This window comes from Pelobates fuscus, chromosome 8, assembly GCF_036172605.1.
Source record: "Pelobates fuscus isolate aPelFus1 chromosome 8, aPelFus1.pri, whole genome shotgun sequence".
Classification (NCBI taxonomy): domain Eukaryota; kingdom Metazoa; phylum Chordata; class Amphibia; order Anura; family Pelobatidae; genus Pelobates; species Pelobates fuscus.
In genome coordinates this window covers 179028784-179036448 of record NC_086324.1, presented here as the reverse complement: position 1 = coordinate 179036448, position 7665 = coordinate 179028784, and positions in this window count along the sequence as shown.

Genomic DNA, 7665 nt, shown 5'->3' with positions numbered 1-7665 from the left:
GTGTACAGTGTATGCGTGTACAGTGTGTGTGTGTGTGTGTGTGTGTACAGTGTGTGTGTGTTTTTAGGGGATACAGAAAATGTCCAATCGAATCAAAGTCCAGAGGACACAAAGAAGTCAATGTATGGATACTATGTATTATTCAATATGATTAAAAAAATCAGTTTATTAGATAATAACTAAAAAATATATAGCAAAACCACAACATAAAAGGGAAAAGGAAACTTTTAAATACACACAGAGTAGAGAACAGGAGCTAATAAGCTCTGCGATGTAAGAGGGGTAGAAGGAGTTCTGCCTAAAATCTCTATAATTAGAGGTAGGAGGAACAAAATCACTCTTGCATAAAGTGGTTATGGTGAGTGAAAGACATATTGTTCACAAAGGGTTAACCAACTATTATAATTGCTAAGCACTATAGGAGGCTTCCCAAGACTCCGGCCCTCCAGTCATCTTTTCAGATAGCGACCTTGAAGTCGATTTATTTTGAGTACGCGTCTATGAAGGTTTAGCTGCTATTTTCACCTTCAGTGACCATTTCCCCAGGATTCCTTTCAGGTGGGGGGTCGTTAGACTTCAAACGTTTCAAACTAGTATTACTCAGCAACTTCCATCCAGTTGGTTAACCCTCTGTGAGCATAATATATCCTGGGGATTCCTCTTCGGTGAGGAGCTACTGATTTCAATATATTGTCGTCTAATTTCATAGGTCCTATAGTGCAGGCTTCCTCAAACTCCGGCCCTCCAAATGTTGCTGAACTACAACTCCCATAATTCTCAGCCTATCTATTTAATTCATAGAATAATGGGAGTTGTAGTTCAGCAACATCTGAAGGGCTAGAGTTTGGGGAAGACTCTTATAGTGCTCAGCAATTCTAATAGTTGGTTAACCCTTTGTGAACAATATGTCTTTCACTCACCAAACCACTTTAAGCAAGAGTGACGTGGATCTACTTTACTTTCGTTCCTCCTACCTATTTTCTGATAGTTGGTTAACCCTTTGTGAACAATATATTTTTTACTCGGGATCTGCATGGGGAAAATATTTAGTTCGGTTCGGCTCGGCATTCCAAAATTCGGAACTTCTGCACTTTGGAACATTGGACTTCGGTACTTCGCACTTCGGAACTTCGGTACTTCGCACTTCGGAACTTCGGTACTTCGACACTTTGGAATTTCGGGACTTCAAAACTTCAGAGGTTCTCTTGCAGCCGCTTAGTAGATAATTCCCTAATTCCCACAGTATTGGGGAGCTATATACCAAAAGGCTGAAAGTCTTAAGTTGGTCTTTCAGTCAAATTTACTAAGTAAAAATTACTTAGTATTAGTAAATTATAAGTAACCAATCAGAGAGTTATGAGTCAAATTACACAGCGTGGGAAAATTCCAAAGAACTTTCACACGCTGTGTAAAATGACATAGAGCACTCTGATTGGTTGGATTTCAAGCTAACCAATCAGAGTGCTGTGACAGGTAAATGTAGAGACTTCCCTGTAACCAACCAATCAGAGTGCTCTGAGCCTAAATGCAGGGCAGGGCAAGGTTTTATAAACCTTTCCCTCGCCCTGCGGAGCCCAGTCTGCGCGGAGCCCTCCATGGGTGAAGATGGATTACTTTATCAGCGTCTGGAGGTTTTTTTTGTCAGATTTTTTTTTGGGGCGCTCTGGGTTTTTATTTTTTTCTTTCAAGTGCAACGGATATTATGTTTTTTTTTATTTGGCCTTTTCTGGGGGCTGAATAAAGAAGATTTTAGAAGAAAGAAGACCCAAATGGTAGGTTTGATTTCTTTTCTTTTTTTTTTTTTTTTTTACAGATACTTAGTCATTGTTCCCCCCTCACTATTTTTAGGGTGAGGGGGTTGGGTAGGGATTTATAAAAAAAATTTGGGAGGGGGGTGACTAGGGGATTGGGGACCCTTAGTCACCTGGAGGGGGACTACATTTTTATTTAGAGCCCCCAACTGCCGCTCAGGGGTGGGGCCTGGGGGGAGGAAAATAGGTTTCCCCCCCCTTATTTTACTTTAGTGCCCCCACCCGCCGCTCAGGGGGAGGACAATAGGTGTCCCCCCTTATTTTACTTTAGGGTCCCCACCCGTCAATTTAGGTCTTTCAGCCGTTTGGTAGATAGCTCCCTAATACCGTGGGAATTAGGGAGTTATCTACTTATTCATTCCGGTCATTACATTGACTGGCTAAGTAACTTACATTTTATATGAATGTATGTTACTTGATTGTTGTAAGTGTTGCAAATGCTTACAGCTGAATCCTGGCTATGTGTGTATACTTTTTATTTAAAGTGGTATGCAGTGTAACATTCTTCATTCTTCCACTGGGTATATTAGTACTTCGGAACTTCGATACTTGGAACTTTGACAGCTTCAGAACTTCGGCAATTCGACTATTCGGACATTCAGAAGTATCCAAATGTTCAAATTGCCCGAAATTTTGCCGAATTGACATTCAGAACGAAACGAATTGCAGATGTCTTTGTCACTCACCATAACCACTTTAAGCAAGAGTGATTTTGATCTATTTAACTTTTGTTCCTCCTACCTCTAATTATGGAAATTCTAAGCAGAACTCCTTCTACCCCTCTTACATCGCAGAGCTTATTAGCTCCTGTTCTCTACTCTGTGTGTATTTAAAAGTTTCCTTTTTCCTTTTCTGTTGTGGTTTTGCTATATATTTTCAATTTTTATCTAAGAAACAGAATTTTTTATTCATATTGAATAATACATAGTATCCATATATTGACTTCTTTGTGTCCTCTGGACTTGTATCCATTGGACATTTTCTGTATACAATTGATCTAATTCTTTGGGTTACCCCCTTTAATGTCCCTTTACACACTTCAGGCCCCCTTTTGGAGGCCTTCTCCTTTTCTTGTTTGTAGGGCATGCAGTGTCTATGCGTGTATGTGTGTACAGCATTGTAGTGTGCATCTATAGGGGATGCAGTGTGCATGTGTTTATATGGGATGGAGTGTATGTGTGGACAGTAATGTTGTATGTGTGTATAGGAGATGCAGTGTGTATGTTCTTTTCCCAGTGTGTAGTGTGAATGCATAATGGTTGAAGTGAATGTGTGTGGGTCCCCACTCAGATCTCAAGCTGGTTTTAGCTCATCTCGTGCCATTACAGAGAGAACATATCTGAAGTATATCAGACTGGTCCCACAGGTACGGGCAGTCTTGTGGAAGATGGGGGCTTTGTGGGGTGGGTTCCTGATGGGGGGCAGGGTAGCAATTTAATCTTCCCCCTCCATGCTATCTGCACATCAAGTGAATGCAGACTGAATATATTCCTTTCACAAATTCCAGCACTGTGGTAGCATGGGTAGCATCCCATGGCGGTGGTTTGAACGCATGGAGCTAGCGAGAGCAATACACTCAGTGGATGTCAAGATTAGAGTCTCACTGAACCCTCCCTGTGCAATAGCCAATGAGGGAGATCTTTGATCTATCGGTGGCCAGTAAGACACACATTGGGCCGGTGAGGGAGATCTTTGATCTATCGGTGGCCAGTAAGACACACATTGGGCCGGTGAGGGAGATCTTTGATCTATTGGTGGCCAGTAAGACACACATTGGGCCGGTGAGGGAGATCTTTGATCTATTGGTGGCCAGTAAGACACACATTGGGCCGGTGAGGGAGATCTTTGATCTATCGGTGGCCAGTAAGACACACATTGGGCCGGTGAGGGAGATCTTTGATCTATTGGTGGCCAGTAAGACACACATTGGGTCAGTGGGAAGAGATTCTTTTATCTCCCCTTTTACCTATTTTTTCACATGGCAGGTCCAGGCCTGGTCACCACTCTGCATAGTATTCTACCAACGCCGAACAAGTCTGTCCTTTGTACTGTTTAAACAGTCTGCGTGTGGTATGCATTGTGTACCAGTGTTTGGGTAATCCCCTCATTTTAAGCAGGGAAATGGCTAGGAAGGACTTACCTTTCAATTTATTTCCTATCTGATTTTATTATATTTCAAGAATGTTACATTTTTTCCCTCTGTTAAACAGGAATAATGGATAATCAAACATAACATTTTAGATTTTGAGTTTGAATCCAATATTTCTGAATTTATTTCCCAGTTTAACGAACGACCTGAGAGCCTTGTGTTGATGATCTGTTTTCTATAATTATTTTTGGCTGTTTTCTGTGTTTTTTCATGACTGACACTGGCAGCTGGAAGTGACGAGTACCTTTTAAGGCCATACTCGGTGCCAGGGTCACCCTGAATCTAATCCTGATGGACCTTCTCCCATTCGTTTCACAAACCTCACAATAATTGAGGAATATGCTGACGCGTACATTCACAGACACATGGTTTGGGTTTGCCATGGCTTCCAAGATAATGTGTGAATTAAACTGAGCAGGGCTCTATGCAGGTTCTGTCAAAAAAGTATTTTAAAAACCTGAGCAGAGTACATTGTACTCAAAATGTGCGAAATCACTGTTATCGTAGCAATCAGCAAGCCGTGGCTCATTGAAACCACATGATACATTCGGCACTGTAACATGGCTGTGTTATTCGGAATCTAGCTATTGTTGCCGCCCAGGATTAGTGGGAGTCTGAGCGCAGGACTTATTTTTGTGTATTTTTATTCACTTTTTGTATCACACAGCTTTGTTACAATGCTGCTGCCCATCCCATGTGTTCCCTATTAAGGGTTAATAAGTATATAGGGGTGTATATAAAATACCCCTCTCTGTCTCAGTGGAGATATCTTTACCAAGATGAAAGGTCAGTGTAGGACCCCCCTAAGAGGTTTACACCTAATGGCCATTGGAGTTACTATATACCTTCTATTTATATAAATATGCACAGGGATTTTGCAGTATGTTTTATATTTTTATATAATATATACCGTAAGTCTCTGGCTTAATTTCCAAGGAGGAAGACACTTTATAATTCTGTACATTTAAATCTATAATTAAAATATAATGGTCTGACCAACTATTACTTCTGATAAATATGTCTTTCAGAGCCCAGACCAAGTTCAAATCCCCCATACACATATCAAGTCAGTCGAAGAACCATAGACTTTGGAAGTGAATAAAATAAACTCCAACAGTCGTACAAATCATTATGTTTCTACAGTCTATTTAGGGCAGCCGATTGTTTAATTCATCTGTTATCTGTGGCTAGATGTGCAGGTATCATCCGCTTGGCCATTTTGGGGTCTGATATGCAATTAAAATCTCCTGCTAGTTTCAGGGGGCCTTTACGATAGAGATCGGCTTGGTTTATTATTTTAGAAAGGCATCGAACAGGGAATACGTTAAGTAAATAAATATTGACTAAGGTACAGAATTGGCCGTTAATTTGACAGACCGGGATTAGAACTCTTCCTGCAATATCTCTTATCTGATCAATAAGTTGAAAGTTAATTGTATTGGAGACAATAATTGTAACACCCCTTTTCTTTTCATCTTTAAGTGATGTTTTAAAAACCAGCAGGTACTTCCTATAATTCCAGAGCGGTTTCTTTTCCAATGAGTTTCTTGGATAAATGCAATCTGTGTTTTTTTCCCTTTCCTGTATAGAAAACCTGTTTTAATGGGCAAGTTTAGACCCTGCGCATTAACAGATATCAACTTAAACAAATACAGTAAAAAACTATTTTAGGATGGTCCGACCAGTCATACAAACATACAACATACAACAAAACTCTGTTATTAAAATAGAGCTAACTGATCCAGCAGTATGTGCACGGACAGAGGCATCAGTACATTGATAGCTATGTTCATTAGGAACATTAAAGAGCCTAATATCTCAGTATCGGTAAGGCACTCCTAGGGAGGAAACAAGAGGAAAAGAACATTTGGGATAGTGTGAAACTAACTCTATTCTTTGGATTTTATTGTATGTATTGGGGCTGATGTGTACTATTATCGTTGCTGCCGCCCAGGAGTAGTGGGAGTCTCAGCACAAGAGAACTAAGACTTTTTGTATCACACAGCCTGGTTACAATGCTGCCACCCATCCCATGTGTTCCCTATTAAGGGTTAATAAGTATAGGGGTGTATATAAAAAATACCCCTCTCTGTCTCATTAGAGATTTCTTTGCCTGAAGCTCAAGGAAGCAAGTTGAAAGGTCAGAGTAGGACCCACCTGAGAGGTCTGCCTTGACGTGGCAGGTGGGCATTCCCTCCAATGGCCATTGGAGTAACTAAATGACCTCCATTTGTTTAAATATACATAGGGATTTAGGAGAGAGCGCAGGTAATCTTTTTTTTTTTTGTTTGTTTGTTTTATTGTATGCATTGGGGCTGATGTATACAGTAGCCGTTGCTGCTGCCCAGGAGTTGTGGGAGTTTGAGAACAAGGATTAATTTTGAGCAGTAGAGACAATGGGAAAACAGGAGAGACAGAGAGAGAGAGAGCGTAGTAGACAGAGAGAGTGCAAGAGAGAGCATAGTAGACAGAGAGTGCGAGAGAGAGACAGAGAGAGAGCTTAATAAACAGAGACAGTGCAAGAGAGAGGAAGTTAGGGAGAGACAGAGAGAGAGAGAGAGAGAATGTAGTAGACAGAGAGAGAGAAAGTGAGGGAGACAGAGAGCATAGTAGACAGAGAGAGTGCAAGAGAGAGAGAGAAAGTGAGGGAGAGACAGAGAGCATAGTAGACAGAGAGAGTGCAAGAGAGAGAGAAAGTGAGGGAGAGACAGAGAGCATAGTAGACAGAGAGAGTGCAAGAAAGAGAGAAAGTAAGGGAGAGACAGAGAGCATAGTAGACAGAGAGAGAGAGAGGGAGAGACAGAGAGAGAGAGCGTAATAAACAGAGTGCAAGAGAGAGAGAAAGTGAGGGAGAGACAGAGAGCATAGTAGACAGAGAGAGTGCAAGAGAGAGAGAAAGTGAGGGAGAGACAGAGCATAGTAGACAGAGAGAGTGCGAGAGAGAGAGTGAGGGAGAGAAAGAGAGCGTAATAAACAGAGACAGAGAGAGAGAAAGTGAGGGAGAGACAGAGAGAGAGCGTAGTAGACAGAGAGAGTGCAAGAGAGAGAGAGTGAGGGAGAGAGAGAGAGAGAGCGTAATAAACAGAGACAGAGGGAGAGACAGAGAGAGAGCATTTTAGACAGAGAGAGTGCAAGAGAGAGAGAAAGTGAGGGAGAGACAGAGAGTTTAAATTAGACTCCAGCTCCCCTAGTATAAGTTCCCGTTTGGCGGTTTGAAATGCTGGGAGCTTGGCTTTACCCGTCACATTGTGTAATGTCTGGGCTTATCACTGCTTTGTCCCTTCCTGACATTAAATGGTTATTGAGTAACTGAACGACTGACACCCCCATGTAGGATGTGAGCGCTCCCCAGAATTCCTGACATTCTCATTCTGCATTGCTGAGCAATAGATGTCAGATTATACAGCACAGTGACTGGGAAACCCACGTTACAGACTTTATTTAAGGCTCCATTCTAACAGTGGGGCAGTTACTATGGAAACCAGTGCATGATTGCCCCTGTTGGATATGTACCCACCAATAAACTCATAAACCTTGTGCAGAATGATAATAACCCTGTGGCTGTATCGCCATCATTGAATTACACCCCAGTGACTCCTTTCCCAATTCTGGTGGGGGGAGGGTATTAAGATGTGTGCTTGCGGAAGGTTTTGGGGGGGCATGCTGCTCAGTTTGATATTTGTGCAAAGAGAAACATTCCACAAG